At 43.5% G+C, this 27268-nt stretch overlaps 1 long non-coding RNA gene across 2 annotated transcripts; it reads right to left on the minus strand.

Annotated features, from left to right (window-relative positions):
- On the minus strand, positions 1-27036 carry LOC121043027 (uncharacterized). 2 transcript variants are annotated; one of them, XR_005796653.1, is made up of 5 exons: positions 26597-27036; positions 25256-25411; positions 25025-25176; positions 22179-22251; positions 1-46 (listed from the first exon to the last, which is right to left on the minus strand). It is a non-coding gene; the product is annotated as an uncharacterized LOC121043027 (long non-coding RNA). The 2 variants fall into 2 exon arrangements; XR_005796652.1 differs by lacking the exon at positions 1-46 and adding an exon at positions 19787-20208.
- Between the last annotated feature and the right edge of the window lie 232 nt (positions 27037-27268).

The following is a 27268-nucleotide window of genomic DNA, read 5'->3' on the forward strand; positions in this document are numbered from 1 at the left end:
CTCTCTCTCTGCCACTCCCTTGCTTGTGCTCTGTGTCTCTGTGTCTCTGAAAAATAAAGAAATAAATGTTAAAAAAAATTTAAAAAAAAAAAAAAGAATGAAGAGATCCAGCCCCCTGGTAGACTAAATCATGGCTTTCCAAAGAAGCCCACCTCCTAATCCCTAGTACCTGTGAATATGCTATCGTACACGGAAAAAGGAATTTTGCAGATGCAGTTAAGGTTCTTTTTGGGAATATCCTGCGTTATCTGGGTGGGTCCATCAAAATCAAAAGGGTTTTCTAAGATGGAAAGATGAAGATCAGAAGCAGAGACAGAAGTAGATATAACGAGGGAAACAAGGCATTGGAGTGATTAGAAGAAGGATGTCCGGGGGTGCCTGAGTGGCTCAGTTGGTTAAACGTCTGACTCTTGGTTTTGGCTCAGGACACAACCTCATAGTTCATGGGTTCGAGCATCCACATCCACTGCTTCAGCTTCTCTCTCTCGTTCTCTCTGTGCCCCTCTCCCACTCACACTCTTTGTCTCTCTCTCAAAAATAAATAAATAAACTTAAAAAAATTCTTTAAAAGAAGGACCTCCAAGCCAAGGAAACCAGGCAGCCTCTAGAGGCCGAAAAGAAAGCAGTAATTGTGGTAATTTGCTACTGTGGTAGTAGAAACTAAGACAGACACCTCTGCCTAGTGACACGGACTTTACTTGGAACAGCGTGAGAAAGATCACATCTAAGGCCATTGCCAAGAGCAACGGAGATCTTGGCGATAAGCGGCCAGAGGCAGGCTGGTTGCCCCAAAATCTCACGGCAATGAAAAAAATTACAGACCATTGAAGAGAAACAGCGAGGACTAGGGAAAAACACAGCAAAATAGAGCCCTCTGAAGGTCCGAGCAGCCTTAAAGCCTCTAATCACTATGCCCCTGAAAAAAAGAGCCCTACATTATTAGAAGGCATACGTGCATCTGGAGTTTGGTTTCTAGTTCATTTTTCTCATACCATGTTTCTGAGATTGCTGGTGACAGAGGAGAGGGTGCTCTGCTGGGGTCAGGGGCCGCAGGCAAATATCACGGTCACAACACTCACTTCCATTTAATAAGTTACTGCCAGGGGTTCACTGAGTGGCATCATAGTACCTTCAAATTCACCAAGAGACAACTTAGGGGTGCCTGGGTGGCTCAGTCAGTTGAGCATCAGACTCCGGACTTTGGCTCAGGTCATTGTCTCACAATAAGCAAGATGGAGCCCTGCGTCGGGGTTTTCATTGACAGCATGGAGCCTGCTTGGACTTCTCTCTCCCTCAGTCTCTGCTCCCCCCCACCCCCGACTTTCAAAAGCAAATAAGTAAACATTAAAAAAAGAGAGAGTAGCTCTCGCTGTCTACAGGAGAATGGGTCAAGGATAACATCGGTCTTACCTTGTGTACCTGGAGCTCAGGCACTCTCCTCACATCTGTTTCATCCCGCTAATCTAGATAACTATTCTCCCCATTACACAAATGGATAAACTGGCCTATAAGATGAGGACAACGTATCAGGTCCCGCCAGCAGGTGATGTGGCTACGCAATTCTAGGATCCAGACGACTTCAACTTTTGTCGTTCTTACTCTGAGACCCCATAGGGTCTCCTGCCATGCTTTCTGTAGAAGTCTGAGAGAAATTGGAATCAACACAAAGCATTGGCACTTGGGATTACACTATCAGGTAGTTACCCTAAAGAATTTAGGTTTTAAATTAGGACTCCTGGATGAAGAAGAAACAGGGAATCATGTACTATGTAATACGGAGAACAGTAGAGGAATTGAGAACATGTAGTTTAGAAAAGGAAAATGTCATTCTGGAAATAGGATGCATGTCAATAACACTCTGAAATTTACAAATCGCACATCTCTGTTTCCTCATTTACCCTTCTAAAGAATTTATAGTTTAATCAAATCTCCTATTTTTACAAATGAGAGATCTGAAGCTGGAGCTTGGTGACATCTGTAAGGTGATACTCCCAGGAAATTAGGAAAGCTGGTATCTTGAGGTAGGTATTTGGTAATCTAGTGGTAGTTGTTAGATCAGACCATCACCCGTATTAATCAGACCAAATTCACCTTGACCCATGACTACTTCCCGATCAAGCTCTTCTGTTCTTTTCAGTGGCATCCCTTTTCACTTCTTCCTCATTCACTACTCTCTAAATAAAACATCAGTTTTATTGCTGTTTCTACAGAGACCAAAGTTATTCATGCCTCAAGGAACTGACACTTTATTTTCCTCTCCCTGAAAAATTCTTCCTCAAGATCTCCATATGTTTGGCTACTCCTTACCATTCTCAGAGCTCAGCTTACACATTGTTTGCCCACCTCGTCTAAAGCCACTCCCCGTGCAAACAAGTGGATGTTGTAACACTCTTTCTTTTTGGTTTTGGTCTTCATAACTCACATTTCTATCCTGTTTATTCATTTGTGATCTGCATTTCCCTACTAGAATCTCATTCCAAGAGAGCAGGCACATTGCCCATTCTATACACTGTTATATCCTCAGTATCTAACACAATACCCAGTGCATAATGGATGACAAATATTTACTGTGTGAATGAAAGAATATGTTGACTTTTGGGGAGAAAAGGCAAGATAGTTGTCTCTGTAAAAATATAAGAGGATTAATACACTTATATTTAGCTTCTGGGGTCAGAAACAGGTTTGGTGAATGAAGTTCTATAGAGGTAATAGAATTTAATCCTCCCCAAAGAAAGAACTTTATAAAGTGCCACATCTCTGCATCCAGCAAATAGGTCATCCCACACAGTCGTTACTTAACGACTGGTGACAAGTTCAAGGAGGGGTTAGACAGGCATCCTCAAAATGCAGAAGTGTCTGTATCCCACACACTGTTGTACTAAGGAAGGCTCTATCCTACTTTCTCACTTCTGGAACCTATGACTCTAAAAAGGGTATGTTGAGTGTAGAATGTTCTGTGGTACAAAGATGAGAAAGTAGTCAGACTTACTAATTGTACTTTGTTACTTTGCATTAAAGGCATAAAAATCATACGATAAATTCTGGAAATTACTTATGATCTTGTTTGCAAAAGTCTTACGCTCTAAGAGAAAGTTTGAACACCATCTTTGATTTCAATTTGTATTAAATATGCAATTACCCCCCAATTAATCAGTGAGGAATAATTTCAGTTGCAAGTAACCAAAAACCTCACTAAAATGCCTTCAACAAATTGGGGTTTGTAATAGCCATATGAACGAAGTCTGGGGCTAGTCAGTTGCCAAAGTGATTTAACAGTGGTGTCATGGAATTTTCATAAATTTTATTTCTGCCCATTCCTCTATTTTCTAGATTTGGGTTCTAGGAGTATACCCTAGGTCAATCTCTCTAGAAGCAGTTGCTAAAACAGGATTTGGGTGGGGTAAATGCTAATTAGGGATCCATTTCCTGAAAGGGAAGGGAGAGAAAGCAGGATTGTGCAGAGAAAGAAGTTGAAATGTGTGGCAGCCAGAGCCACCGAAATGGAGTAATGCTAGTCAGAACCATCCCAAATTGAACCAAAGTGGCCAGATCTTTATATGCCACCCTCACTCAGTCCCTGAGGTGGGCTGCCCAGAGGACACAATTTCAGGTTAGGCAGCTCTGAAGGCATCCGCAGCAGGAGACTTCTGTGTGCCCCCTTGCAGCTGGGTCGGAAGCCCTTTCTTGAAGGGAGATCTGGGCGCACAGCCTTGGATCTACCATAGTTTACCCACTGGGATGTTCAAATTCACGTGTCCAAATACATTCTGGATATGAACTCTTCCAGAATTCCAGTGGAATAATCTTCCTAAGAGGAAATTTAAGAGGCAGTTGTGTGTGTTGTATAACTTCTTTATATAATTTGGATACTGACCCTTTATTGGACACGCCATTTGCAAATATCGTCTCCCTTTCAGTAGGTTGACGTTTAGTTTTATTGATTGTTTCCTTCACTGTGCAGAAGCTTTCTATGCCGATGTGGCCCCAATAGTTTAGTTGTGCTTTTGTTTCTCTTGCCTAAGGAGGCAAAATTCTGGAAAAATGTTGCTACTGTCAATGTCAGAGAAATTGCTGCCTGTGCTCTCTTCTAAATTTTGTCTTTTTGGTTTTACATCTCACATTTAGGTCTTTAATCCACTTTGAATGCATTTTTGTCTATGGTGTAAGACTGTGGTCCAGTTTCATTCTTTTGCGCGTAGCAAACCAGTTTTCCCAACACCGTTTGTTGAAAAGACCATCTTTTTCCCACTGGGTATTGTTTTCTGCTTTATTGAAGGTTAATTGGCCATATAGTTGTGGTTTTATTTCTGGGTTTTCTATTCTGTTCCATTGACCTATGTGTCTATTTGGCGCAAAAACTCACTACAGCTTTGTGATATAATTTGAAGGCTGGAATTCTGATACCTCCGGCTTTGCTTTGCTTTTTCAAAATTGCTTTGGCTAATGGGAGTCTTTGTGGTTGCATATACATTTTAGGATTTCTTGTTCTAGTTCTGTGAAAACTGCTATGGGCTGACGTACAGCCCCTGACACTACAGCAACAGTGTATTTCTTTGCCCTTGATCTACTACAGATTCTTTTCCACTTCTGCAATTATCAAGGCCACCTGGTGGTATGACCTAGACATCATTACCAAGTGGTTGGAGCCCCTGTCACAATGCCCTACTCAGGCCAAGGTTCCTACACCAGCCAATTTATAATTATAATTAGCGATGGAATACCAAGAAGCATCCAAGTGGATCACATGGGCTCCAGAAATATTCCTTTGTCCATATTCTATAACAAGAGCCCAGGGTCCACCTGCCTATCAGGATCAATGACCTCTTGCCTGCTGGTCTCTGGACACAAACAACCACCGAAACTGCTCAGTTATGAGCTCTGCCTCATAACTAAACAGAATTTTCATGGTGTCCCCTGACAAAAAGTGACCCCCTTATGGAGACCAAGACTTCTCATTCTGCATATCCCAGCTTGTGGAGATGAGAAATAAAAACCCTCACATAAATAATTTGGCATGATAGCAACTGGGATCACTCCTGCTTCCACTCTTTGGTTCCCGTGCCTTCTTTCTGTTGGAACACTACCATATTAAAACTTTGGTTCAATGAATGCAGTGAATCCTAGAAGACGGATTCTATTCATTCAGTGTCCTGCGCTGGCACTCAGCTCTGCCTCGAGCAGGACATTCCAATCCTCTCCAGGCTGGCATCTTCTGTGTAGAGAAATACATCCTGTGACCAGTGGATTCCACTGTTATGTTTCCACTTCCGTACCTCCTTTTCTGTAAAGTGAATTCCCTGTCAACGTTCCATGGGATTCCGTGGTGATGAACCACCAGTCCTCAGATAGTGGGTACACACTGAGGTCCTGCAGGAAGCAAAAGAAAAGTCCTGAAAGTACCTAAAGTAGGTATATATCCTAATGTGGACAAACTATTGGCCCTTCTAGGAAAGAAAGAGTCCAATGTAATTTTACACCATGTGCTGGGGTCTTCACAGGAGTTGTGCTATATATCAGGGCTGGAATTTTGCCTCTCTTCGTGGCATATTGTGATAATCAATGGTGATAGCAGCTACATCAGCATTGGTAAATTGGAGCCCATAGTGTTAAGCCCATGGATAGCCTTCACCTCTTTAACTACAGTCACTTCATTCAGGCACCCAGTGTGACAACAATGGAGTGGCTGACGGCAGAGGCTGGAGTATGTCAATGATGGCATTATTATGCTCGCTTGCGTGTTGAGTAATTTTTCAGTGTTTGATGCTCCCTGGTGGGTACTAACATGTGACTAAAAAGTCTTCATGCTTTGCGTTTACTTCTGTAACTCTCCTTGTCCCTGATCTTATAATATTTTTCTGATCAGATTTACCACTGCCCGTGATTCACCATATATATTCTAATTTCAAACCATGTATCTTTCTACTCACAGTGAATGATGAGGTGCCCTGCTCCAAACTTTGCACATTGGAAGAATTACTCCTCACTGTGGGTTTTCAGTGGAACCCTTACATGAGGCTACAGTGAAATGTCCATTCATTTTAGCTTGCATTTCCATTCTGCACCAACAAATCCCTAAACCATGCTTTGGATTTTTCCTCCTTCTTTATGGGGCCGAACAGCATTCCAACTTACAGCCATGGTGTGAGCTGATGGAGTGATGCTGTTTTTCAGGAGAGATGGATATCATGGTATCTTGGACTAATTTTTCACGTAGTTTGCTTGTGCCCTGTGTCTCAGGCTCAGTCCTGAACGTGACACTTGCACCTTATAGGGAATGGTTGTTGGGCTTGCCTGACTTTATTTTCTGGAGTACCCGACAGAACCCAGTTCCTAACGGGAAGTTTGGGTCACACTGTCATTTAATGTGCTATGGTCAGATGTTCTGTCTCTACATAGAGTTGTTTTCCAAAAGCTTATAATTATTTGCTGCAGGTGGCTTGGATTTGTTCCTGAAATTCAATAGCTGTGTTGTACTTTTTTAATTGGCTTTTGCCAAAAAACACTCCATGGCATTTTTCTCCCCACCACTGATATATCCAATGCCATAGGATATTCTAGATCATATGGCCCAAGCAACAGGGCTACTTACCTAGCAGCATGGACTTGGTGCCACATCCTTTCCTTCTCCAGGACCCATCTTAAAGTTGGGTCTTCTGACTCACCCAAAATATACCAAAGCAATATTCCTAGAGGTGGACCACATCATTTCCAGAACTCAAAGAGACCCAGCAGGCTTGGAGATTTCTTCTTCGTGGTGGGAGATGTGAGACACAGTAACTTGCTTTTACTTTGAAGGCCATGTTCTTGGAGCATAACCTCCTGACCTCCTGATGATTTGACTCCTAAAATTGTATAGACGTGTCTAGCCTCCAGATATCTGCAAGGTTTAATTCCCACCCCCTGAAGCATACATGTCTTACCCAGGCCTCTAGTTTGTTAGCCACTGTTTGCTCATCCAGCGCAATCAACTTGACATCATCAATGTAATCGGTCAATGTGATGTTTGTCAGACTCTCCAAAATGTCCTTTATTATTACAACAGCAAGTAGAAGAGTTAACATAGTCCCAGGCAAACCGTGTGTGTGTGTGTGTGTGTGTGTGTGTGTGTGTGTGTGGTTTTTGTTTTATGCAAATGCAAGCTGTTTTGAAATCTTTTCTGACAAGGATAGGAAGAATACAATATCAAAATCCACATGCCAAGTACTTGAGGAGATATTGACCTGCCCTATTAAAGATACCATGTCTGGGGCACCTGGATGACTTAGCTGGTGAAGCGCCTGACTTCAGCTCAGGTAATGCTCTCGCGGTCCATGAAGTCAAGCCCCATGTCAGGCTTTGTGCTGACAGCTCAGAGCCTGGATCCTGTTTCAGATTCTGTATTTCTCTCTTTCTCTGCCTCTCCTCTCCTCTCTCTCTCTCTCTCTCGTGCGCTCTCTCTCTCTCTCAAAAATAAATAAACATTAAAATTAAAAAATAAACATATCTCTCATGGTGGTAGTGGGGCTACTACTTGGTTGAGCAACAGTAGTCTGTAGTAATCCTCCAGGATTCTTCCAATTTCTGTAGCATCACTGTGGTGAATTAAAAGAAGAGATCACAGTAATCTTCCTGCTCCCGCATCTTTTCAGTTCTTAAGAGTGGTATTAATCTGTTTTTAATCTTGTATGGGAGGAGGAGGACATTGATAATTTCAGAGGTTTTCAATAGCTTTTAACTCGGAGGCTAAGGTCCCAATATGGAGATCTTGTCAACTGCCAACTACGTCCATCCAATTTCAGGGACCGGAGAAATGAGCACTGGGGGGCCTGCTGGATACCATGAAGTACTGTTGCCTGTATGTTGGTAACAGCACTTCAGGATATCATCTGACACTGGTATGACCCCGCTCTAACAAAGGAACCATTGTGGTCAGTGGTATGTGTCGATTTGACTGGGCAATAAGACCTAGTTATTCAATCAAACACAAATCTATGTATTGCAAAGTATTGCAGTGAAAATATCTTGTAGATGTGATTAACATCTAAAATTGGTTAATTTTTTGAGAGAGAGAGAGAGAGAGAGAGAGAGAGGAGAGAGAGAGCATGTGACTGAGGGAGAAGGGCAGAGGGAGAGAGAGAGAGAGAGAGAGAGAGAGAGAGAGAGAGAGAGTCTTAAGCAGGCTCCACGTTCAATGCAGAGCCTAGCACAGGACTTGATCCCACGATCCTGGGATCATGACCTGAGCTGAAATCAAGAGTCAGACATTAATTGACTGAGCCACCTATGTGCTCTGGCTGATTTTTTAAAATTTATTTATTTATTTATTTATTTATTTATTTATTTATTTATTCTTTTTTGTTTTCCCAATATATGAAGTTTATTATCAAATTGGTTTCCATACAACACCCAGTGCTCATCCCAAAAGGTGCCCTCCTCAATACCCATCACCCACCCTCCCCTCCCTCCCACCCCCCATCAACCCTCAGTTTGTTCTCAGTTTTTAAGAGTCTCTTATGCTTTGGCTCTCTCCCACTCTAACCTCTCTTTTTTTTTTTCCTTCCCCTCCCCCATGGGTTTCTGTTAAGTTTCTCAGGATCCACATAAGAGTGAAACCATATGGTATCTGTCTTTCTCTGTATGGCTTATTTCACTTAGCATAACACTCTCCAGTTCCATCCATGTTGCTACAAAGGGCCATATTTCATTCTTTCTCATTGCCATGTAGTACTCCATTGTGTATATAAACCACAATTTCTTTATCCATTCATCAGTTGATGGACATTTAGGCGCTTTCCATAATTTGGCTATTGTTGAGAGTGCTGCTATAAACACTGGGGTGCAAGTGCCCCTATGCATCAGTACTCCTGTGTCCCTTGGGTAAATTCCTAGCAGTGCTATTGCTGGGTCATAGGGTAGGTCTATTTTTAATTTTTTGAGGAACCTCCACACTGTTTTCCAGAGTGGCTGCACCAATTTGCATTCCCACCAACAGTGCAAGAGGGTTCCCGTTTCTCCACATCCTCGCCAGCATCTATAGTCTCCTGATGTGTTCATTTTGACCACTCTGACTGGCGTGAGGTGATATCTGAGTGTGGTTTTTATTTGTTATTTCCCTGATGAGGAGCGATGTTGAGCATCTTTTCATGTGCCTGTTGGCCATCTGGATGTCTTCTTTAGAGAAGTGTCTATTCATGTTTTCTGCCCATTTCTTCACTGGACTATTTGTTTTTCAGGTGTGGAGTTTGGTGAGCTCTTCATAGATTTTGGATACTAGCCCTTTGTCCGATATGTCATTTGCAAATATCTTTTCCCATTCTGTTGGTTGCCTTTTAGTTTTGTTGGTTGTTTCCTTTGCTGTGCAGAAGCTTTTTATCTTCATAAGGTCCCAGTAATTCATTCTTGCTTTTAATTCCCTTGTCGGGCTGATTTTTAAACAAAGGAGACAGGTACTATTTCCTCCATATGTCTTTCTGAAATGCCTAATACATTATACACCCTAGTTGATTCCTTTCTCTTATACAGCTTGATTCACCAGAAAAATTGCTAACAATTGGACCACAACCTTATGTCAGGGACTGTCTGTACTTCACCTTCTACTAGTGCTGGGCTCTCCTTGCCTCCCAGACAGTGAACGACCCTGCTTCCCATCTCTACCTCACCACCTCCTTGGATCACTACTGATACCAAGAGTCACTGGTTGAGTTCACTGGAAGAAAATGCTGAGATGGTGTTTGGTGCGTAAAATGTTTATTAGAGACCAGTACCTGTGAAAGGGGAGGAAGGAAGCAAGATCTGGCAGAAGAAAAATCCAACTTCAGTGCAGGCTTGACAAAGTCTTAGCCTGGAATAGAGCTCTGGAGAGAAATGTTTTCCATCTGAGTTACCTCACAAGTGAGGAAAGTTGCTCTGCTTTGCTACCCACTTTGCTTAGTTGGTGGGCATGGGTTGGCCTTGGAGGGGCAAGAGTAAGACATCCCTGTGCAGCTGAGGCACATCGTGAGATGGTGATCGCTGGATCTCTGCTGACCTCAGACCTCGCTCTTCCCTGTTGGGCAACAAGTCATTTCTCGAAGAGGGTTAAAGTGGCTTGTCTCTCCACATCTTCATATCTACCAAGAAGAATTCTGTGCATTCTTAGGTCGTCATGCCCACCCTACTTCGTCTATTGGCCTGGCTTGTTTTTCCTGGTAATCCACGATACTTTTCAAGGGAAAATTTTTATTTGAGTCATCTTTTCATCTTCCAGCCAACCAAAATATTTGGTTTAGATGTTTCTCAATACATGACTGCTGAGTACATTAAATTCATTGATCTATTCCCCAATATCTGCTGGAGAAAATATTTATGTCAGGCAGGCAGAGTTCTAGAGGTGGTAAATATCGCAGTGATAAGCTAAGTATGACTTTCATTATAATGGAGCATCTGGTAAGAAGGGGTGGTCTCCCTCTCTCTCTGCCCCTCCCCCATTCATGCTCTGTCTCTCTCTGTCCCAAAAATAAATAAACGTTGAAGAAGGGGTGGCAAGATGACCTGAAAATGATGGTACCCACTCTGAAGCTGAATCCTAATGTGTGTCCACCATTTTCAAGTTACGAAACTTCAGGCAAGTCATTTAGCCTGGCTTTCAGTTTTCTCATTTCTTCAATAAGGATTATAATATTTAATATGCATATTTATTCTGAGGATTAGAGATATCATAAGTAAAATACTGAAGCTTATTCTGAGCATTGCGGATAGCAAAAGAAAGTAACTGACTCATAATAGATGATTGTGTTATTTTAGATTGTCCAAAGAAAGACTCTGAAATTAGGACTTTGATGCGAGTAGGGTTTGGGGAGGTACTCTTGCAAGTAAAGAAAATCACACAGAGAAGGGAGAAAAGCCAAGGCATACTAACGAGTGGGATTCCATCCTGAACCACTGGGGTTCAAGTCAACCAGGAACTCCTAGGAAACCTCACCCTGACCACCTAAAGACCAGGGAGATGGGAACTCTGATCCACTGACCCTCATTCCCTAGTAATAAAAGGTTGCCCCTGGGGATGTTAACAGCACGCCTTTCCTGGTTGGTGAGTTGGGACGGAGCACCTGCCAGCTCTTATGGGCCTGGATGGAGAAAGCCCTTAGGTGGAGGAGAAGAGAAAGGAAAGATCCAGATGCTTGAGGCTGGAAGCTGCCAGCCTGGCGGGGACCAGAGCTCTAGGAACATGCAGATGTGCTGAGTGGCGTGGGTGAGGCTCCAGCGGCATCTGGCTCGTTGGCCAGGGAAGGACAGCAGCTCTTGTTACTGGAGTTGTTGTTGCAACTGGTTTGGTCGCCATTTTTGCCATCCTTAGCACTACTCTGATCACGATTTTACTTCTTAAGCAAGTATCAGGTGAATAAAGAAAATGACCCATGCCTGCAGAATAACAGAGACTGTTACCTTTCCCCTAGCTTGACTTACAAGAAAATTAGGCAGAGCCCCAAATAGAGATTCACCTCAAATAAAAATGGCTAATGTTCACATTTGTTCTCCAAAGGTAACTAGAAGGTGGGTCCCAGAGCAGACACACTGGCCCTAGGGTTAATTGCTGTGGTTTTCCAGTTATTCCAGTTTTCTGCAATTTAGTGTCTTTTCTTGTGTTCTCTCTCCACGTCTGTTTGCCCGGAGCCTGTGGTCTGGGCATGGTGCCCGGTTTGATTTAATTTCGGTTTCCTACTTCTGCAGCATCCTAGCTGTGGTTTGGAGATGACATTTTACAAATTGTGTTTAGGCGTTTTTGTTTATTTATGGCGGAACAAGTACAGAAAGCTTGTGCCCAGCCTGTTTGGATAATAACGTTTAAAGTAGGAGAAATAAAACTAATAGCAAATGATAATACATACAAATGTGTGATTATACAGAACACTAGTGCATGTTTACATGCCTTCAAATGGAGCTTTGGATATAATAACAGGACATTGCGGTCTTATCTCTATTCTCTTTTTGTCTCTTCCCGTAATAACCTGAAAACTAAGAGAAAGGACAGAGTAGAGGCGTGCGGCCACGGTGTGCCATCTGAAAGGACTGGGCAAGCACACGGCGGCCCTGGCACTCGGCTGGGGATTCACAGAGGCTTCACAAAACCCAGAGCCAGGAATTGAGCTGGGTTGCCACCAAATTCTCCGATTGCCAAGGGGGAGCTGGACTCGACAGGGAGGCGAGCGAGCCAACTGTATCGCATCGCGTCTGGAAAGTCCTGCTGAAGCTCTTTTAGTTTGTGGGTGGAATCTGGGCTGGAATCCATGCAGCGTCTGGTCACTTTCCTGGATGAAAGTGTCCGGGGCCATCAGTGTGACCTCTCATCCAGTTTAAAGCTTCTCTCCATCGCCAACTTGTTCGGCCTCACACTAGAGCACCTGAATTCAGATAGAGGCTGGGAAGGACTTTTCTGTGTGCTCCTTACATTTTTCTTCATCTCCCCCTCCCCCCACGCTGCCTCTGATTCTCCAGGGACAGGGCAGGGACACAGGAGAGGTAACAGGCAGAGCCGGCCAGTAGGGCTGTGCTCTGCAGATGTTCACAAGTTGAATTACTCATTCCTGGAGTTCCTTGGAGGGTTCCTTGGAGCTTCTGCAGGTGGAAACCTCTTTCAGCAGGCATGTCCCCACGTAGGAAGTTCTGGTTCCTCTCCGTGGCATGGGTGGTGCCCCCTGGCTTCTTCAAACACTCTGTCAGTTCCTTTTGTTGCTACCGTGGTCACCCCAGCCGCCACCTTTTGCCTTCAGAGTTTTTCAGGCTCATCGGGCATCAATCCTTAAGTCCTCTGAATTTCAAGGAACACCCATCTCTGATTAGCTCCTTGAAGCCAATTCTGGACAGTTGGTAATTCATTTCAGTCAGTCAATTCAGCAACTATGTACAGTCTCTGTGTACCAGAGCATTGTGCTGGGCACTGGGATGTTGGGAGAGGACCGAGAAGGTAAAGGAGGTATATTTCACGACACAGTCAGGGACTCTGACACACACACATGTATCAGGACTATCTCTGGATATTTTTAAAGTCCAAGGCAGCTCATATTTAAATAGCGTAAATCCAGGGGCGCCTGGGTGGCTTGGTCGCTTAAGCGTCCGACTTCGGCTCGGGTCATGATCTCACCGTCCGTGAGTTCGAGCCCCGCGTCAGGCTCTGTGCTGACGGCTCGGAGCCTGGAGGCTGTTTCAGATTCTGTGTCTCCTTCTCTCTCTGCCCCTCCCCTGTTCATGCTCTGTCTCTCTCTCTCTCTCTCTCTCAAAAATAAATAAACGTTAAAAAAAATAGGGTAAATCCAAACCAGAATGAATGGCAGAGTTCACCATGTCGATTGGCAAAAATGTTGATGTTTGAGGATATCACACCCATCGCTATGGAGGGTGTTGGGAAAACAAGCAGCTACCAAAAGCATTAAATGGTCAACTTTTGTGGAAGGGGTACAGAAAATACCCATAAAAATAAAGATATGTGTATCCTGTGATTGACGTATCCTGCCACAGGTACACGGACATACTGTATAGATATTTTGGCAGAAGGTAGGCAAGATACTTAAAGATATTTATTCGAACTTTGTAATAATGGAAAGAAAAGACCCGGGGAAAAGTGTTCTTCAAGAGGGGGCTGGTTATATAAATTATGGCATGCTCAAATGATGAAGTACTGTGTGACATTTAGAAGGACTGAAATAAAGATGTGTCAACTACCATGGAAAGATAACCACAGTATGTTATATATTAATGGTGGGGGAGGGGGAAGCAAGGTCCATGACACTCAGCGTTAGTACTGGCATCTGTAAACATACAAAATACACACATATATACACGTACACACAGACTAAGTACTGAAATATTTTCGGAAACTGAGCAGTGAATATTTTTGAGGTGGTGACTGAAAGGGTAGGGTGTTTATTGTGTACAATTCAGGGCAATTTTAATTTTCTCACCTCTTCCACACATGCCATTTTTTTTTAATATCTAGTTTTTATCACGGGGGAGAGCACAAGCGGGGAAGGAGCAGAGAGAGGGAGATGGAGAATCCCAAGCAGTCTCCACACTGACAGCAGTGAGCCCAATGTGGGGCTGGAACTCACAAACCGCGAGATCATGACCTGAGCCAAAGTGGGGCACTCAACCCACTGAGCCACCCAGGTGCCCCCACACTATTTCTGTTGAAGTTTATTTATTTATTTTGAGAGAGAGAGAGCAATTGGGGGGGGGGGGCGCAGAGAGAGAGAGAGAAAGAGAGAATCCCAAGCAGGCTCCGCACTGTCAGTGTTAAGCTGATGCGGGGCTCGAACTCACATGACTGGGAGACCATGACTCGAACCAAAGTTGGACGTTGAATTGACTGAGCCACCCAGGTGCCCCACACTATTCTATTAAGTCCAGGAAAGAAGAATTCCCTTGGAAGACAGGCTGACCCAGTGGACCTTCCTCCGGCCTTTGCTGCCAGCTTGCTCGTTACAACACTAGCCTCTCCGATCAGCTTCTCTCTGACCCATCTCTGTGCATGACTCACTTTTGCACAGGACTTGTTTGGGGTCGGCTCCCCCTGCTCCCAAAGATTGCCCTCTCACTCTGGCTGGGCATCAGCACACCTGGGGGGACTCCAGGAGAGCAGAAATACCAGAGTCTCACTCCTGATGGATCATTAAGCACGATTTCAGGATGTGGGAGCAGACGCCTTTCCTTTGTAAGTGTCCCCTGACGATGGTGACCTGTTTCTAGGGCCGGGAAGCACGTAATTTCTCCTGTTCGCTTCTCAGTTCCTGCTTCTCACCAAGTGGCTACAATCTTAAGACATGGCTCTCGCATGGTATCGCTTCATAGTTCTAGTTCATCTGCAAAGGTGCTGGGACCTCACCTTGCTCTGGAGTCTCCTCCTCGCTCCTTCCCCAGCTCGCTCCAACTCCCCAACCCCTGACCACCTTTCATCTTTGCTCTTGCCCAGACCCACCTCTCGCTGCAAAACTTTACCCGCGCTTCTCCTCTTGCCTCTGATGCACGAAGTCAGCTATGTTTTCCAAGTTTGCTCAGGATTTTGACCTCTTTCATCAGGATTACAGACCCTTTTAAGTGAACTGACCCTAAAGAACAGTCCTAGATAGCAAAACCTTCTATTCCAGAATTCCATTTACTGGCTCTGTCCCTGTAAAATTACCTGTCAGTTACCTGTCAGTGGGTTTACTCTGTAACTGTCTTTACCCACCGTTGGGAAATTCTATTTTTGTTTTGTAGGTTTGAGTTATGCTTTTGTTCCAGCATCTGCCTTGCCTGGACCTGACCCACTAAAGCTGTATTTCTTAAAATGTAATGTAATAGGAATCACCTTGGGATCTTGTTAAAATGCATATGTAGATTCAATAGGTCTGGGGTAGGGCTCAAGATTCTTGTTTTTTAACAAGTTCCCAGGTGATGTAAATGCTGCTGATGCTCCATGGTCCACACTGAGTAGAAAGCATTAAGGCTGCTGCCTCCCAGCTTCCTGTTTCCACTCTATTAGCCTCCTTCAGACTCACATCGGGCCATTTCCCACTTTGACCAGAGCTGGCAAATGGATCACGGCAGTTAGTAAATGGCGTGATCAAGATTTAACCTCAGACTTTGGTGTCTACACTAAGCAGAAATACGGTTTCTCGGGCTTTGAATAATAGTCATAGCTCATACTTACCAAGAATTTCCATGCCAAGAACTGAACAAAGTGCTTTCCATTTATAAACTTTTTAAAATTATATTAAATTATACTAAATCTTGCAAAAATTCTATAAAATAGGCACTACTATTATCCCAATTCGTTTTTGAGGACTGTGAGGTTAACTAACTTGCATGACATTTTGTGGTAAGTCGTGGGGTTGAAATTCGAATCCAGAAAGCAAGGTTGCTTTTTCAGACAAAATACTATTAACTCTCAGGGGCGTGTGTGTGTGTGTGTGTGTGTGTGTGTGTGTTTGCGTGTGTTTCATAACATTATGTCAAATAAGTGCATATGATCAGGATATAAGTAGCTTATGTGACTCCAATCTGATGTTCATTACCTTGGCTGTATCCCTATTCTAAGATGATATACAAACATATATTTTTATATTAGCTTTTAAAAAATAATGCAGGATAATAGCCTCAGTCTTTCGATCTTCATTCTACATTTGTCTTTTTTTAATTCTCAAAAAGTCTGAGTCCTAGTCTCAGATTAACCTCATAGCGGGCCAGACATTACCATCTGTATTTGTTACAGAGGTAGGGATTTAACCACATCATCGTAAACAAGATTTGTGAGTCTACACGTGTCCATCTCTCTGAGATGCTAACATGCATGGTCCAGATGGGGGTCCAGGGGTTTGTAAGCCAAAAGACCCACAAGTGATTCAAATGTAGACCTTGGCTGAGAACTCCAGGACTAAATGATCTGTAAGCGATTTATTTCCACACTCACAAATAGCTGTGACACTAATCCCTGGTAAATTTGTGTTCTCGCTTTCAGTGTGGAGCGTATTGTCTTCCCTGTAGGAGTAGGCGATGCTGGAAGAAGCTCGTTGCGTGTCTGAAATCTTTTCTCCTCAAGGTGAATGATTAGTGTGACTGTTGCCTCTCCTAGAGCAATCCCAAAGTGGAATGCACTGTTGGTCAGGTGATAGGTGGCTTAATTAGCAGGAGTCAATGCACAGCTGCTGGCAGTCTGGGGCTCTGTAAGGCTGTCGAGCATCTGTTATGACTTTACGGGAGCTGGAGGGCAGGAAACCGTGGGGAGTAGTCTATTTCTATGGTGTGTGTTTCCGCTGATGAAAATGTCTGCATGCAGAATGAGCCCATTGATCTTTATTTGGAAAGTCTTGAGACTCTTCTTTGCTTGAAAGCATGTGGCAGGATTTCACTGTTTATCAGCGAGCAGACACCGTAAGGGGAGTAATGAGTGACACATAGCACAGCTCTCTTGGGTCAGCCATGAAAGCCTGCATGTTCTTATTCCTCATCCAAGGATATTCCCTCTCTCTCTCTCTCTCTCTCTCTCTCTTTCTCTCACTCTCTATTACAATCATCAACTACTAGAACATTGAAAGTCCAGAGAAGTCACCCAGTACAGTGGTCCCTGAGTACCGCCCAAGAAATAATTATTTTTCTAACTTTTATCATTATAGACAGTTCTCTCGTGTTAGGACATCCTGGCAATGTATTTTTTTTTTTTAATGTTTACTTATTTTTGAGAGAGACAGAGTGTGAGTGGGGCAGAGGCAGAGAGAGAGGGAGACACAGAATCCCAAGCAAGCTCCAGGCTCCGAGCTGTCAGCACAGAGCCCGACGCTGGGCTCAAACCCACGAACCGCAAGATCATGACCTGAGTTGAAGTCGGATGTTCAACCTACTGAGCCACCCAGGGGGCCCTCTGGCGATGTATTTTTAAACATCTCTAAAACTGTTCTTATACACAGCCAGTTTGGGGATTCCTCATATTACTGATGGTTAGGCTGAAGCCTAGAGAAGCAAAGCTCATTGTTGACATGAAGAGAGTAATAGAACGGAGCCCAGATTACCTGACCCTCACCCCACTCTTCTCTTCCCTACCCTATGTTATTCCATTTCTCACCACCCACGAATTACTGCACTGGAACATTTCTGCAATGCATATTAGATATTTTTGTCCATCAAGTGCTCCACTTTGGGGGGCACCTGTGCATTTCCTATGCAACGATGTGGTTTTTGTGGGGTGACCAATCACAGGAGCCCATCGTCTGGCCCCAGCCTGAGTGTGTCCCTCAGTCTTCCTGTCTTAACACAGAGTCCAGGGCTGTGCCCATAATCAAGCTCATCCAACAGAGCCCTTTCTCTGGGCTCTTCAGTTTCGAGGTAGAAAGCACTTGTCCTTCAGGTTGCAAAGATGAAAGGGGGGAGTACATTTGCTTTGGAATAAGGCGGGAACTTGGTTGCAGTTGGGGAAAAGGAGGCCACACGTAAGACAAGCAGAGCCAAGAGGTGGACTTTAGGGAGGATGAGAAAGAGAGTGAGCTTTGTTCCAGTCAGCCTTTAATGCCTGAATTCAGTACTTTCTGAAACACGTTCTCCACTGAACAGGCAATGCGTCTCCATTTAGTCTCTATTTCATTTTCCTCTGATATGAATTGTGTTCCCAAACTTCATATGTTGAGTCCTAACTCTCAGTGTAATGTTATTTGGAGATGAGGTCTTTCAGAGGTAAGTAGGTCATGGTAGGTGCTCCTGAATATATTAAAGGCCCCACACGTATATGTGTATATGGATGGATAGGTGGGTAGGTAGATAGATAGATAGATAGATGTCCATGTGTGCACAAAGAGGAGGTCATGGGAGCACACAGACCAAGGCCACCTGCAAGCCAGGAAGAGCTCTCTCACCAGAGCCCCATCCGTCCTGGCACCCTGGCCTTGGCCTCCCAGCCTCCAGAACTATGAGACATAAATGTCTGTTGTTTAAGCTACTCAGTCTACGTTATTTTGCTAAAGCAGCTCAAACTGACTAAAACATCCTCTATCCAGCTATTCCTATCCTGTTGACAATGGTGCCCCAATTTAAAATAACTTGCTAACTGCTAACTCTCTACTAATATTCTTCCTGTCTTCGATCCTAGTTTGAGTTTTGACTGTGGGATTTACTAACACAAACAACTCTTGTTAACTTGTGTCCTCTAGGTTTTCAGATCATTCGTTTCTTTCTTTCTTTTTTTTTTTTTTAATGTTTATTTACTTAGAGAGAGGGAAAGAGAGAGTGCATGAGCAAGTGGGGGAGGGGCAGAGAGAGAGGGAGAGAGAGAATCCCAAGCAGCCTTCATGCTGTCAGCACAGAACCTGATGCGGGGCTCGATCTCACAAATCATGAGATCATGGCCTGAGGCAAAATCCAAGAGTCAGACGCTTAACCGACGGAGCCACCCAGGCACCCCTAGGGTCACTAGTTTCGATTTACCACAAATACCCTCATCGAACTTGGTCACTAGCTCTCAGACTATAAATCGGGTGATGGAGTGAGAGCACACAGGCTTTGAATGCCGTCACATCTAAGTTTGATTTAAGCACAACTACATAAAAACAATGGAGTCATGAACAAGTTATTTATTAGCACTTCTCTTCCTTTGTAAAACGTACTAAAATGAGTATAGAAAGAATAGAATAGTCTACCAAATAGTGAGTGGCACTAATTATTTAATGGCTCACAAATTATTATTTTTAGTATATGTATTATATTTATATGATTATATATATATACATATATATAATTTATAATGATTTATTCTTATTATTGAAAGTTTTATGTTGGTCCATTGAAAGGACTGACAGGAACCAAGACTTGATTCTGTCACAAGCAGGCTCCACAACTTTCCATGTGAATGACTTTGGCCAAGTCTTGTTCACCTCCCAGAGTCAGTTCTTAATCTGTAAAACAGTATAATAAAACCTGATCTTCCAGTCTTCGGGTCTTCAAAAGAAGCAAACTAGATCTTGTCTGTGAGGACGTTTTGTGAAGTTAGGTTCTTGTTTCCCTGACCAGGTATCTGGCCAGGTGTGCTATCTCTGTTTGCCCTCCCGTGTTTTCACAGAGAAGTGCTCCCTGTAAAGTTCCCTGGCCAAAGTCAGGAAATAAACCTAAGGATACAGACTTCAAAAACCCATTGATAAGCAATGGAACCAAGAGAAAGGAAACAACACAAAATATGTCCTCCGGCATACTGTGATCTAGAAGAAAAAGCAACTACCAGAAAAGAATGTGTGTTCAGGATGACTTCTTTCATTCAAAGAGAAAATGCTCCACAGCCAGCCCACCAAACATGGCACACACATATCCCGCCGCCGAATGGCAATGTGAACCTGCCCCTATATTTTATAGCCATGATTGATGAGTGGCATTAGAATTAAAAGAAAAAAAAAACAATGTTGAGGGTCACACCAAACGTTCAGTGAGCCAGGTGGCTTGCGTTTGGGTGGGATGATACGCATTTATTTGGTGTGTATTTGTGGGAGTGTGAAATAGGACACTAGGGGGCCAGAAGATTCAGGCCTAGGACAAGATGACATTGGTGTTTCTAGATGAGAGAAAAAAGACAAAATGAATGAATGCTGTTGGGCCATACCACTCTGCCTCTCTAACAAGCCTAGGGGCCAGCTGTTTGTTCTTTTTTTCTCTCTTACTTCTCAGAGGCAGTTGGTCATCACCCCGCCATCCTCTTTTTTGCGGTCACCCGTAGTTTATATCTTCTCTGAGAGTTGGTCCATCCTGAAAATGGCAGGCACCAAAATCAATTTTACAGGAGCTTTGAATTCTAAGATACCCAAGAGATAGTAGTCAGGAATTTGACTCACTCTTCAAGACCACTGGGAATCCATTTGGTTTTACATGACTGCAGATTATGCTCACTCATACAATTACAAAGGTACAGAATTTGACCACAGCAGTAGCGATAAGAATAATCCAGTGGAAGGAAGGAAAGAGTCAGAGACTTACGGACAAGACACTTTGCTAAATGTTCCAAGGACTTATAATTTAATTCTGTTCCTTAAATTAAACCTCTTTTTAGGACCCACTATGTACACTGTTATACCTTCTGGTAATACAGAGCTGAATAAAGCAGGGTCTTTCCCCTCAAGGAGCTCATCTATTAACAAAAGGTACAGATATAAACACATACGCCCCAAAACAACTGGTAAGGACATATGCAGAAGAAGATTCTGAAGGAAGAGTGTCAAAAGCGTCCTGAAAGAGGTGACTTCTGACCTGAGTTTTCAGAGAGGAATAGTCTGCCAAGATGACAGAGGGAAGAACGTTTTTCCAGATATGTGGCACCTGTTGAATCCTGAACTCTGATAATTCAAGGGCCACCTTCGATTATCTCTGTAAACCCAGGACCTAGTTGTTGCAGGGATTTAATCAATGACTTTAAAACTGTTCCTCGAAATTTGCTTTACACCCCAGTTCTGGTAAACGAATACAGACATGTGCGCACACACACACACACACACACACACATCATAGATTAGTCCCTCTGAAAGAGAGAAGTACATTTGTTCATTAACTCTAAAGACATGCACACGCCCCCTCCCCTTCCTTCCAGGCTGTGCCTGAGAGGGCTAAGAGAGCTCCTGTAGTAGAAGACATCAGGGCATGATATAGAGAGACAGGTAGAACCAGTCTGAGGTGGAACCTGTCCACTGGAGGTGAAAGGAATCATCTATAACCACCGTGACAGAAACCAAAGAGGGGCCAAGAGGATGTGAGCCCTGGAAGTGTCTGCTCCTGGTGTCCTGGGGTAAAGTTGCATAGTTAAAATTCAGAAGAAGCTGATTTTATGGTTATTCTTGGGAGAGTTTAGGCTTAGACACAAATGCATCATTGATTCAGATATTTATTTCGTAGGGATTTAGCTCTATCTTCCTTTTATACAGCTAGAAGTTTGATAACATGCTTCCCACTGGCAAGGATGCTGAAAAGCCAATGCCCAGTCACCATTAAACTTCCCTCCTTCTCTGCACACATTTCACTTCAATGAAATCTGCTGACCTTTCTGGGATAAATGTAATTCACTTTGAAATCTCAAGGTCAAATGAAAAAGAGGAAAATCTGACATTTGGAGTCACTATCCATTAGGCTCAGTAAGGCCAGAGATCACCGTAACAGGCAACATAGATCTCCTCAGACTGATGGTGTTTTGACTTCTGGTAACTGCCTGGGCACTTTGTTTTAAGGTCCCCCCCCCAACTAATTTGCAGCTGGTGAATTTTGGGGACTATTCTTTCTTCCGAGATCAGAGGAGATCAGGAGTGTTCAGGGTGGCATGGTCATAGACCTATTCTTCTCTTACTGTCCACATGAGACAGAACTTGAACCCTGGGCATGTCGACCTAATGTTTAGCAGTTAATTGCTATAAAATTTCTTCTTTGTTAGTTCTATCAGGACTTAGGGGAAAGAAATGGATTCTAGACAAGCCTCTGCCATGACTTTGATTTAGTCCCTTAATGTTTTGCCCAGGTTATTTTACCATTACAATGGAAATTCTTACAACAATTGGGTTCTGATCAGCTGCTACATCTAAGACACTTGAGCAAGGTTCTGAGGCCTCAGCTGTAAGAGACGCAGATAAGAGCTTACAATCTAATCGAGGAACTAAACAACAAAAAATAGCGATGTGATTTTAGATGGGCCTGAACATTAGCTGTGATTGCATATAGGTACAGTGTCTGGGACGTACCTTGAAACCCGTGTTAAAGCAATGACTCTTCTGTATACAAACTGCAGGTGCTGAGCAAGATACATCATCTTGTCTAGAAAAGGGAAAACAAGACATTAATTCCACAGGTATTTATTGAAGGTGAACACTGTGTCTGAAATTCTTCTAGATGATGGGCATATAATATTGAATAAAGGGAACATCACAGCTCCATCCCTGGGCTTGCATTTTATTATTTATCTCAGTGTTTATTTTGGAACCATTTACAAAAATATATGTGAAAGTCTATTTAAAATTATAACGAAGTGGAATAATTCAATGACTAGTCAAGATATTGGACCATGTTCCCTGGAGATTTATTACCTCCGTTTCATTATGTCATGTCTATATTCTTGTTAAATTCTGGCCTTTGTCCCCACATGTGATAACAGCTTATTTGCTTGTCATGAAGGAAATTAGTATTAACCTATCCTTCTTTATGACTGCACAACAGTGATGTTTTCCGCCCATATTAGTGACCCTGAGCATTAGCAGTTCAGATGGGTCTTCTGAACTTTTAGGGGAGGAGAGTGAGTTACAAGGAGGTTTGGTGAGTGCTATGGATACATTTTTTTTATTTGAGACTTAAAAAACAATCTGTTTATGTCTCCTATTAGTGGAAACTTCTTTATTTTTTCAATATAATTTATTGCCAAATTGGCTTCCATACAACACCCAGTGCTCATCCCAACAGGTGCTGTGCTCCAGGCCCATCACCCACCTTCCCCTCTCCCCCACCCCCCATCCACCCTCAGTTTGTTCTCTGTATTTGAGAGTCTCTTGTGGTTTGCCTCCCTCCCTCTCTGTTTGTGACTGTTTTTTCCCCTCCCTTCCCCATGGTCTTCTGTTAAGTTTTTCAAGATCCACAAATGAGTAAAAACATATGGCATCTGTCCTTCTCTAATTTCGCTCAGCATAATACCTTCCAGTTCCATCCCCCTTGCTGCAAATGACATGATTTCCTTCTTTCTCATAGCCAAGTAGTATTCCATTGTATATATAAACCACATCTTCTTTCTCCATTCATCATTTCATGGACATTTGGGCTCTTTCCATAATTTGGCTATGGTCGAAAGCGCTGCTATAAACAATGGGGTACATGTGCCCCTATGAATTAGCACTCCTGTATCCCTTGGGTAAATTCTTATTAGTGCTATTTCTGGGTCATAGGGAAGTTCTATTTTTAATTTCTTGAGGAACCTCCACACTGTTTTCAGTGGAAACTTCTGTAAGTTGATGATTATAAAACAAAGCTAGGACAGAATGGGGTAAAAGGAGTTTACAGCGCCTGTAGCAATCATTCGCAACCGGGCTCCTTGTAGACATAAGTAGACAAGGATGGGCTCATCTACCATGAACCTGAACACAGTCTCATAATTCTCAGCCAAGGGATCTTGGCCAGCCACCCCTCATTCCTGAAGGTGGCACATGCCTTGAAATGTAGCTTTTGTCCCTGCGTCAGCTCAAAACTCTAATTTTGCAATCGAGGAGAGGTGAATTGTCTGTGATTACATATCGGTTGATGACAAGGAAAGCTCCGGAATGAAAATCTAGTGCTTCTTTTACATGTTTTCTATTTTTGTTTCTCTCACCAGAACACCTGATCCTTAGCCACAACAGACAACAGCTTATATATTAAATAAATAAACATCTACATATGTACATGCACATAGATAGAGATCTAGGTAGAGAGGCAGATATCAAATGACCCACACGATAGCAATCTAAGTCTTGGGGGTGTTTTTTAGTGTATTTATTTATTTTTGAGAGAGAGCAAGTACAAGCAGGGGAGAGGCAGAGAGGCAGGGAGAGAATCCCAAGTAGCTGTGCACTGTCGGCACAGAGCCTGATGCAGGGCTCGAACCCACAAACCGTGACATCGTGACCTGAGCAGAAATCAGGAGTCAGATGCTTAACGGAGTGAGCCACCCAGGTGCTTCACCACACAATAGCCTCTTCAGTCTTTGCTCTCTCCTACCACCAATGTTAATAACATCAAATCATAGGTCATATTGTTTATAATCACTGAATAAGACAAAACGCCATCTGAGGCACAGAGATTAAGATGCTTTACCCAAACTTCCTGATGCATCATTGAGATTGATGCCATCGGTGCCCTGCCTCTAATCCCTTAATATTTTTGTAACGGTGGCTAAACATCCAACTGCCGGCACCACGATGGCCCCTGGCCCTCCGTGGTCATTCCCTGCTGCAGAGCCTTTCTCTGGTCAAGGGAGAGGAGAGGTGGGTAGAAAGTGCTGTGGCCTTAATACCTCCCAGTGAGAAATGCTTAACCGATCAGCTGAATGGAATGAGTGGTTCAGTTCCCGGGCTTCACTGTGCTGGGGATGGACCAGCTCTGAGGTGTGTGTCCTACACTGGCTTCATACTCCCCCACGGGATTAAGCTCAGCTTGCCCACCTTGGTAACGGCTCCCTTGTTAACCCACCATTCCTTGGCTCCTTTCCTTCCTTGACTCACTTCCCCATCCCCCTACAGGTGTTTCCTAGGGTCATTTCCCAAGTGAACTCTTGTCTCAGGGGTCTGTTCTTACAAGCTCTGAACCAAGGCAGAAATATGTCTACCCAGCAATTTTACCAAATGCCAGCCAAGGTCACTCCACCATAAAATCCTTGCCCCCAGTGTGCTGGATAAATACATGCTTCCCTACCTAGTACTTCTCTCCACTGAGGACGGGAAAAAGAGTCCAGCTTTAACTTTAGAGTCCTGCCAAAAGTGAAAGAAGCATCATGCGAACTTATATTTGCATAGCGTTGTAAAGTGTACAAAAAATTCCACGTATGATACGTTAAAAACAATCAGCAAACCTGAAGCGCCAGGTCAGGTGACTATCGCTCTTACCGTTTCACAGATGAGGACATTGGAGCTCAGAGATGTGACCTAGCAGGTAAGTATACGGGCGGGGATTCAAGCTTAGCGAGCTCTCTCTCCCGTCTGACGGTTCATGTCATTGTAACCTCTGTGCAAAGAACATGAGACAACACTGCATAAAAAAGGATCGCTTCCAGTAATCCTGGTCTGCTGCTGAATTTCCTTACCTTCTTTTGAAACAGGCAGATTAGGTCACCGCTGGGAAGACCTGCTTCCATGGCCCATTGATTTGCTTTCATTGGGCATTTCTTTTCCTGGCAGAAAAAGTCTGTCGGTAATATTAGGTAGGTGCGGCTTATCATGCATTGCCGAAGTTTCTAACTCTGGAGAAGTGAATGAAAAAGAGAGAAAAAAAATAGCTCTTGCCGAAAATAAGAATCCCAGATGTTGGTGTATTTGTGTGTGGGGAGGGGGAAGGTTACCATGGAGATCAAGACCTCACAACATAGTTTGTGCGATATAGCCGAACAAGGCCTAGACCGGAACAGGACTCGATGCATCTCTCTGGCCGTCCCGGTGCCTCCACCCTGACGATTGTGTCTACTGATGGACTAACCCAGGCACCTGTATGCCACCCAGGTTTATTCCAGCTCATGGGGGAAGTTTAACCTGGATGAGAAACCACCAGCAATTCAACCCCACCGTCTGGTACTAAATGGAGCTAAATGTTAGCGGCACTACCCATTGAATCCATTATTTCAAGGGTTACGGAAAAATAATAAGATGACGATAGCCATTGGTTGATCACATCCTTTGCGTGAGACTTTGGGCTTTGGAATTACATTTATTATAGTAATTCTGAAAGTCACATGCTGACGTATATATGTCTATCTCTGTCTTACAGACATGACAACGGAGGCTTAAAGACATAAAGCAAAGTGCTCATGATCACCCAGCACCTAAGGGAGGGTCTGGGACCCAAACCGTCATCCATGTTTTTCTCTGCTAACGCTTTCCATTTCTGTCTTTTCTTTCTTCCCTTGTTGACCTGGCTTTTGGAGCTGTCTTCTTCCCTGAACAATTCTTTGTTATCTTGCTGGATTTGGGCCTCTAAGCTTCTCCCCCCACCCCACCTCCATATGTGCTGGGACCTTACCCCCAGGTTGGTCCACCTGATAGAGGCATTGCTACACACAGCTGGGTTAGCTTTCCAAACATCAAGTTCACTAATGCAATTCTGCACTTTCTTCTCTACGATTGGTGGCTAGGTCACGGTACACCTGTCTCCTGATATGGCTTGCTAATTTTAGGAGACACAGGTTCTGGGCTTTGCTCTTTTACGAACAAACGTGAATCATGAAGCGCTTTGGGTCTGTTTCTGCATCTTGGAATAGAGGCATATCTAGGCTGATTTCCTTTCAACATTAAGGTGCAGATGTACATAACGATATATTGAGTTCTTGCCACGTAACAGACTGTGCTAACGAGGTAACATTTACATGCTAAGTAGAATTCAGCAAAAGAACAAAGTGTTGTGAATGGAAAAATATGGGAAGCATTTGACTTACGTTTTGAGGACGGGGGGTTCGATAGGTGGAGAAAACAGATCTGTAGCGCAGCCTGAGGAAACATAATGGACAGCAACAAAGAGAACACCGAATGAGCTCAGGTGGCAGGCGAAGAAGTATGGCAGAAGCTGATTTGCTGCTCAAGAACGGATCAAAACAGGAATTTCGTCCACTTTATTTCACAGATGGGAAAACCTGAGAGTCACTGCAACTTAGCGACTCATCCAAGGAATTCATAATCAGCTCATTTGAGGGATATAAATAAACAGTCCAACTAGCTGTTTTTGCTGGATTGCCGAGTTCATCTTTATAAGATGATTAGCCCCCGAAGCTCTCGGAGTAATAGTTAAGACGCTGCTCTGAAAAGATTACAAAGAATCTAAGATATCGTGACTGCCGGTGAATACAACAAGGATAGATAGAAATGAATAAAAGAGAAGGAGGCACTGAAGTGCTCTGTGGTTCCCTAGTTGGCAACATGACTCATAATCTATGGAGTTATCAAAATTCGATCCCGCCTTCCTAAGTAACTACTCCCCTGAACAATTTTCTGTCCATGACGTCTGAGTACAGAGCAAGTAGGGAAAACCGACCAATAAATCAAGGAATTCCAAAGGCTACTTTGAATGACCCAGCTTTTCCTCTTTTAGTAACCAAAGTAAATGATCCTAA

The sequence above is a fragment of the Herpailurus yagouaroundi genome, unplaced genomic scaffold (genome assembly GCF_014898765.1).
Source record: "Herpailurus yagouaroundi ecotype Mexico unplaced genomic scaffold, PumYag 186, whole genome shotgun sequence".
NCBI classification, from domain to species: domain Eukaryota; kingdom Metazoa; phylum Chordata; class Mammalia; order Carnivora; family Felidae; genus Herpailurus; species Herpailurus yagouaroundi.